This window comes from Anguilla anguilla, chromosome 2, assembly GCF_013347855.1.
Source record: "Anguilla anguilla isolate fAngAng1 chromosome 2, fAngAng1.pri, whole genome shotgun sequence".
Taxonomy (NCBI): domain Eukaryota; kingdom Metazoa; phylum Chordata; class Actinopteri; order Anguilliformes; family Anguillidae; genus Anguilla; species Anguilla anguilla.
Window position 1 is genome coordinate 42,238,740 of NC_049202.1, and position 7,978 is coordinate 42,246,717.

A 7,978-nucleotide genomic window follows, 5' to 3' on the forward strand; every position below is an offset into this window, starting at 1 on the left:
TAAGTTACAGTGGGGTATATACCAATTCACGTTTTTCCCCATCGTTTGTATTTGTAACTATTTCATCTGTTTTGTTTTTGTCACGCAATGTACATCAGCATAAGTGTTGGTGTGTAATAATCATTATTTATTAGGTTTGTGGGCTCCCATCAAAAATTTTACAATTTTTCAGATTAATATAAGAGTAGGCTTTACTCATGTCATCTAATCTAGATCAACTATTTTGCCAGTTTTTAAAAGTATTTTCCACACAACATGAGCTCATAAATGAACACATTGACATACAAACAGTATTTATATTCAGGATAGCAATAATGATATTTTAATAACTTAACGTTTGTTATTTTCCCATCTCAAAACACCATTTTGTCAATGATTTAAGAACATTCTCATTGAACATACGTATAATGGATTTTTGTGTCCAGTCAGTTAATGGGTTTGTGCTGCATTAGGCCATTCTTTTCTTACATGACTTCTGTGGAATAATGTAGGTGCCTTCCTCCTCTTCATAGCGATCCTGTATAGTGAGGGAGGCTGGTGGTCCGGCCCCTTGATCTGTTCGGACCAATGGTGGCCGAGCATGCTTCCATGCTTCCTGTGTGCTCTGTGACTGGCTGGAGGGCAATGTCAGGTAGAAGCTGATGGCCAACAGGTAAGCAGTCTGTGTGTCCATGCCGGGAGGTTACTGTACCAGAGGGAAATGGGGAATAATAAAATTCCAGCTGTACAGCAGTTATCACAGCAGGATGAAGCTATATTTCAGCAACTAGGTAAATTGTTTTTTTTTATTTTATCAATCTACTGTAATGTTACGGCTTATGAAGGGATGGGGGGGGGGGGAGGGGTTATGCTGAGAGATTCCCACAAAGAAAGTATGAAATCAGAAAAGAAACTTTGCAGTAAAGGATGCAGTCAAGAGGAGAATTGGAACAGATTAATTTGAGTTGCCAGGAAGCGAAACAGGAAGAGTGTGCATGAGGGAGGCATAAATTACCCGCCAGTGATTTGCATGTCACAAGAGCAATAAACAAATCATCCTAAATGCGAATCAAGTTCCGCTATGACAAGCTATCAGCATATTATTCCAAAAAAACAACACTAACCATGCTCCTTTAATAAAATCGGTCAAAATTTCAATTCTTGGAACCATATCGAGAAACATGAGACAGTGTGTCCCCACTTATTCACTTCACTGCCAGATAAATTTAATCTCATTGCTAGCTAACACACTTGAAGGTGGAGAAGGCAGATTCACTCATGCAAACAACTTTAATCAGCTGCAGCAGTCAGTGAGAAGTCAAGGGCTCAAGGTTACTCCATTTTACTGTAATGGTAACTGCAGGCAGACCAAAGTATATTGTGTATATTTGCACCTCATAAGAAAAGTATATTTCAGTGGTTTAAACTTAAGATGCACAATGCATTCCCTGTAAAATTATTCTTGACTATACCTGGGGGGTTTATTTAGTAAATTCTGGAGACTATTCTCTTACCTGTACAATCAAATACGGACTGTCCTTTTACATTTAGTTATCTTTATTGGTTAGGGAATGATATTCATCCATATCAACATACAGCCTTACAAAAACCTTAATGGCTACCAAAAATGTAACAGCAATTCTGTTCATCTTTCAAAAGACAACTTTTATGTTGCCTCAGAAAATCTATGTACCAGCTGTTTCAATAATAAACTTAATACAGTTACACTTTCATTCTAAAGAACTCACAGTTGCAGGATATCTGTACCAGTATTTGTTTACCACAATCCAAGCAAGCTGAATGACTTGTATCAAGGCCTTTGAATGTCCATTTCAGTCTTGTAACAGTAATCCAACATAATTCCAGCAATATGAAATTGACAAATAATGTTACTTTATAAAAACTGGTCTGTCATCACTAAGATTGTTTGTACTCACAAATCTCTCGTCTCTTGGCTCCCTCCAGTTCTCTGTGGCAACTGTCCTCACGCTATGCCTCATTACTTTATCTAACGCACTTCCCTCCCTCTCTTACGTCTGCTTGTGTCTCTCAGTCCCAGGGTGGAGACGCAACCAAGGCAACTCATCTCCCCAGGCCTTCACACATGCAAACAATGCACACACTGTTCACACAGACAATACACACAACGCACCGCTCACACATACCAGTTTGCATACGCAAATAACTAACACTACAGCATGGTAATTAGCGTTTATGCAAAGCGCTGCTACGACGGCGTCGTTCATTTCATTTTCTGACTTGCTGAAAAGCACGGGTTGGAAACGGCTCTCGCAAACCTATTGTATTGCAGTCATTTATCATACCTAGGCTGCTTGTCAAGTGGTCCCAAAGCACTAAAGATGATTTCTAACAGTACTGGAAATACCGAAGTCTGTGAATGCTCTGTATTCTGGGAAAACAACAACTCTCTAATGCTAGATATTCCAGAAAAAGGGGAATGGCTGAAGTACCAGCAATGTAATGCTGTCATGTGATCACCTAGAATGCCGACCACTGCTTTTAGTAAGGCCGTATCACAACACTGCCAAACTGCAATAGGTCACAAAGATGATTTATTTTGGGGGTGGGGGGGGGCGGCTTGGGATGCAGAAACCAGGAAATAACAGAATCAATTGTCCCTGTGAATGCACAGCTTGGGTGTATCTCAGCTGATGATAACACAAGATTCGACAACAGACCTCTGTGTTTTAATTATGAAACACCCAGAGATTAACAGGGTCATTTATAGTTTTTCAAAAGAGGCGAGTACAGCATAAACAAAACTTTGACAGCTGAATGGCTGCGAATGAGGTATTTGAAAGAGCCACCTCTTACATTTTCAGACTTAAGTTTATGATCTTATAAGATTATAATAATGGCAATCAGAAGTTGCCAATAGTAACATTCCATAGCCAAGGAGCTCTGTTCAGCGTTCACTCAATAGTACAAGCTGGTAGATGAAAGCATTTTTATGGCATTACAACCAGGGACAGAATTTTCTTGAACTGTAATGTGCAGGTTTCTAAGACAAGGGAGGAAAAGAGACATTCATACAGACCAAACTCTAAGAGGATGAGCTATAAAGGGAATGCTTGGTGACAAATATTTGGCAGCATTTTTACTGTCACTTAGGGACATTACAGGTACAAGGGGGCAAAGGGGGGGCAGTGTTTCTCAGTTTCCCAGCAATGATAGGTTGTTGCACATCCATATCTCTCACTCTTTACTGTATCTACTGTACAATCCACCTCCACGGGAATCAATTTCCCCTTAGAGGGGATAACCAGCCCCGTATAAGAGCAGTAGCAAGCCTGCATACTGAGCATGTGTGATTGGGAAGAGTGCTGTTCACAGTGGAGGGAAGGGTAGCACCTCACTCAGTATCATTTATTGTATCCCGGAAGTACGTCAGCATCACGCTCATGTTTCCATGTCAGTATATTAGCGTTCCTACAGCTTCCCTATCATGCTCACTCTCCAGTGCAACGCTCACTACTGCTCCCAGTCTTTCAGTCTCTCCAAGCAGCATCGCGGGTGTTAGCCTTCCGTGTGCCTCAGCACGTCAGCGTTTCGAGTTGACGGGGGCCAGCGTTGTCCTCTGAGGAGATCCACCCCTCGAACATCAGCATCGCCCCTTTAAAGTGCAATCACTCTGAGGCAGCTCGACTCTTGTCACTGTGCACACAGCGATGTCTCTTGAGCTGGTAGGAGTAGGTGAAATGCTGCGAGCAGCGGGTGCAGAAGTAAGGCCGCTGTCCAGTGTGGATCCTTTCGTGAGTCTTCAGCGCCCCCAGCTGGTTGAACTGCTTCCCGCACGCCGCGCACACGTAGGGCGTCTCCCCCGTGTGGGTGCGCCAGTGCTTCTTCAGGGTCCCCGAGCGGCCGAAGCACTTGCCGCACTGGGAGCACTGGTACGGCCGCTCGCCGGTGTGGGTGCGGCGGTGCGTCTTCAGGTCGCCCAGCTGGGTGAAGGGCTTGTCGCACTGGTCGCAGTGGTAAGGCACCTGGCCGCTGTGGATCTTCATGTGGGTTTTCAGATAGCGCGCGGTTTTGAAGATCTTCTGACAGTTCGGGCAGGAGTGCGCCTGGGAGGTGAAAGGCAGGGAGTCGTCATCCTCGTCTTTCTCCTCCTCTTCTGTTCCCTCCTCTTGGTCCTTGGCTCCCGGCGAGTCATGGAGGGACTGGTGATGGCCCAGTAGCTCCAGGCAGGGGAAGCTGAGACCACACTCAGTGCACAGATACAGGGTCTCTCCCTCCTCCTCACCTCTGCCCTGCCTTTTACCCCAGTGGGCTTGGTCCTGGTGGAAGCTAAGGGAGGGGAAAGAAGGAAAACTCTGCCCACATTCATTGCAAAGAAACAGTGTGCCTTCCTCACAGCAGCATTCCTTCTCCCCCTCTCCTTCAGCCCGCCCGTCTCTCCTCCCCCCACAGCGAGCGCAAGATGGCAGAACATTTTTCTGGGCTCTTCTCTTCACTTCTTCAGCGTTTGAAGGGGGACAGAGCGGCTGGGGAAGGTCTTGCATTGAGGCTTCCTTTGGAATGGGCTTTACCGCTATCTGGATTGGGCCAGAAGATGGCGCTGAGGCAGAAGGCCTCACGGGGTTAGGGGCAGGAGGCAAAGGAGCAGGGTCAGGGGTTCTTTCAGATGTCACGGGAGAGAGACCAATGACAGTGGAACCTGCAGAGCAGTCAGAGGCCTGAGCCTCTACTGAGTGACTGGTAGAAGCAGACTCATCCTTAGCAGAGGAGTGGATGCTCTTGGGTGAGGTGAGAGGGGCTGCTTGTGAGGAAGAAGGTCCAGAGGGGCCCAACGGGGAGGTGGGAGCCTTACTGCAAGTAGCTGGGGGGGAAGAGGAGGCTCTGCTGAAAATAGCTTCAGTGGAGGCAGGGGCTTTGCTGAAAGTAGCTGGGGGGGAGGCAGAGGCTTTGCTGACAGTAGCTGGGGGGGAGGCAGGGGTTTTGCTGACAGTAGCTGGGGGGGAGGCAGGGGTTTTGCTTAAAGTAGCTGCAGTGGAGGCAGGGGTTTTGCTGAAAGTAGCTGCAGTGGATATAGGGGCTTTGTTGAAACTAGCTGCAGTGGATATAGGGGCTTTGTTGAAACTAGCTGCAGTGGATATAGGGGCTTTGCTGAAAGTAGCTGAAGTAGAGGCAGGGGTTTTGATTAAAGTGGCCGAAGTCGAGGCAGGAGTTTTGCTGAACGTGATGTTTCGACTCCGCAGCATTTCTAAGTATTGCTTCCTGTGTGAACGCTTGACATGTTTCTCCAGGTAATGGGAAGCCGTGAAGCAGATGTCACAGTACGCACAAGGGTATGAAACTGGCAGCTGAGCAGGCACAGCTGTAGAGAAAGAGGTCAAAAAATTATATGACGGTAATCTGGGGGAAAATAGCTCCTTTTCAATCTTGACCTCACATATCTTTCTGATATTTGACACCCATGATGTAACCTTGGAATAATGACCATTGGTATACTTGTGGGAAAAAAACTTCATTAAGAAAATAAGGATCAAAGTGTCCATCTTCACTCTGCTTTTGGCCTAACCACCTCTACTTTCAAGACCTACAGTTTGACAACTGTTAACTGTAATAACAATATCTTTCTCAACAACTTCTGTCATGTCTAGATACTTTGACTTAATTATTTTCATTAATTAAGTATTAAAACTAATAAATTAATTCTTAAAACTACTTAAAATTTTGCTCAATGTTTCATGTTGTTCTATGTAACCTGTCAGTAAGAAAAAGTACAAACATCCCAAAACTATGGTAAAAAGAAGTTGAAAACAATCAATCAATAAATCAAAACAAAATTTCATAAACTATTAGCAATATTTTAGGGTGAACTGTTCCTTCAACCAGTTAATCACCCTATGAAATAGTCTTGCAATTACTGTAAAACAAAAAGTGCAAGAGATACTACCCTGTAAACTGGCAGGTGTACACATTGCATGACTGTCCAAAAAAGTCAAACAACAAAATTGAGCATTCAAATATGACCCACGTTGTAGAGCACGTCTTTGTGATATCAATGAGACCAAGAAATAGCTTTTTACCATTTATGGTTGACAAAATAGATCTTGAAAGTAGAGGCAGGTAGGCAAAAAGTGGAGTGAAAATACACTTTGATCCTCATTTGCTTAATTATGTTTTTTTTTTCCAAACGTATACCAATGGTGATTACTCCAATCTTATATTAGGGGTGTCAAATATCAGAAAGATCTGTGAAGGTCAAAATTGATAAGGAGCCATTTTCCCTTGGAATTACCAATAAATAAGAAACAAAACTCAGTGCACCACTTACAGTGACAGTGCACAGAGTACGGCAGAGCTGTATTTACAGCATCCTAGATATTACACTAGCATAACATGTCTGCTTATTGAATATTCACCATTTTTTTTATTGGTTGACAATGACGATGATGTTGATATATTAGTGACAGGTCGGTCAAAATTCTCTTCCTTTACTTGTACCATCTGGGATTCCACACCTGCAAGAACAGCAAAGAGCTTGTTGCGTTAACAAACTGTCTGACATACTCAACAAGGAACATTTGCAGCAACATCAAACCACTTATTCACATACAGATTACAATGGAATGCTCAATATGTGAAACCTGTAATCGAGTGTGTAACGTATATGGTCAAAAATAATTCCACACACCTTTAGGAATTGCTGCCTCCACTTCCTCTCTGCGAATCAGGTGGCTGCCGTCGTCTGAGATCACCCATCTTGTCACAGTACTCCCTGACATCCCTGAGGAAAAGGAAACGGTGGAGGATGAGTGGTTACAGACAGACAGAGACAAACCTAACCACAACATAGTCACTTTGTTCATTCACATTGAAATCGTATCTATATATAAACAAAAGCAACGGTTAATAATTCGTGCGGTATTTTAATCAAATACCCTGCCATCACAGAAACTATGAATTATTGCAATTCTGACTTAACACAGGCACGTGCACTTACTTGACATTACTGACTGTCGTCAACCTGTTTTATTTAGCTAGCAACGGATATATATATATATATAATGTTATAATATGGGGGATTTCAAGACGTAATCGGAGATTAATCTTCATACACTCTGGTACTGTTCGCTAGCCAATAAATTACCAGATAGCTATCAAGCGGACTACGCAGCAGAAAGCTCAGATGCCATGCACTATTAGCCAGTTAGCTACAAAGAAAGTAGTTATCTATTCAGGTAGTTTGCCAAATGTGTGGAATTTCGTTATCTATCAAATGCCCATATGTAACCAAGTAGCTAATCACACGAGACAGTCAAGGGCATTTGTGGACATAACGGAAAAGAACGACCGTCATTGCTTGCTACCTATCGATCGAAATGGCCCGGCTAGCGCGGGGTATTGTCTGGGACGGATTGACTGACCAGCTAGGCTAGTTGACTTGTTAGCTAGCTTGGAACACATATTGAGTTGCCCTGCCATTTAACTCAAATGACGGCCGACCTCTGAGTATACTGATTAAACACATCATACACAAAACTAGCTAGTTGCACTGGTTAGCTCGCTAACAATCTAGTTAAGATACCAAGATTGAATAGCAAGTCATCATGTTTGCAAAACGGTCCGTCCTGGGTTCGTACCGGCGGGAGCGGTACCAAAGCAAATCCGCTGATTCCTCCCTGGTTATAGCTATCACCGTTCCTTCAGGATAATAATATTCCCTCTTTTATCCAGGCTAAAATGGCATGTACTTCATCGTATAATAAGTGAATGCACAGCTGTTTACGTTGTCTGCTTGCAGAGCTGATCCGCAAACAAAAGATTCACAGCATTTCCCCCCTAAGATCACTCCTGTCGCCTACCGTGACCCGAACGCAGTGGTTCCACTTCTATGTCGCTATTGGGCACGCTCCCCACGTGTAGTTCCGCCTTCTACGTCCCAACACTCCGATTGGTTAGTAGAAAGAAAAACTTGTAGATGTGGGTGGAACAAATGCTCTTTGAAGTATGGAGCTGACAAAATTCCGAT

The 7,978-nt window shown here is 43.8% G+C and overlaps 1 protein-coding gene across 2 annotated transcripts in view; it reads right to left on the reverse strand.

The window, feature by feature from the left end:
* LOC118221568 (vesicular glutamate transporter 1-like) overlaps positions 1 to 7,805 on the reverse strand; it is a 43,004-nt gene extending 35,199 nt beyond the window's left edge. Inside the window, exons 1-5 of one of the 2 annotated variants that reach the window (XR_004764141.1) lie at positions 7,590 to 7,805; positions 6,641 to 6,733; positions 6,369 to 6,467; positions 1,917 to 5,317; positions 469 to 685 (exon numbers count right to left, since the gene is read on the reverse strand). The gene's annotated coding sequence lies outside the window, so the exon portion shown is untranslated. Of the gene's footprint in view, positions 1 to 468; positions 686 to 1,916; positions 5,318 to 6,368; positions 6,468 to 6,640; positions 6,734 to 7,589 lie in introns of those variants that run through there. The other variant, XM_035406764.1, reaches the window with a different exon arrangement.
* Positions 7,806 to 7,978: the final 173 nt, after the last annotated feature.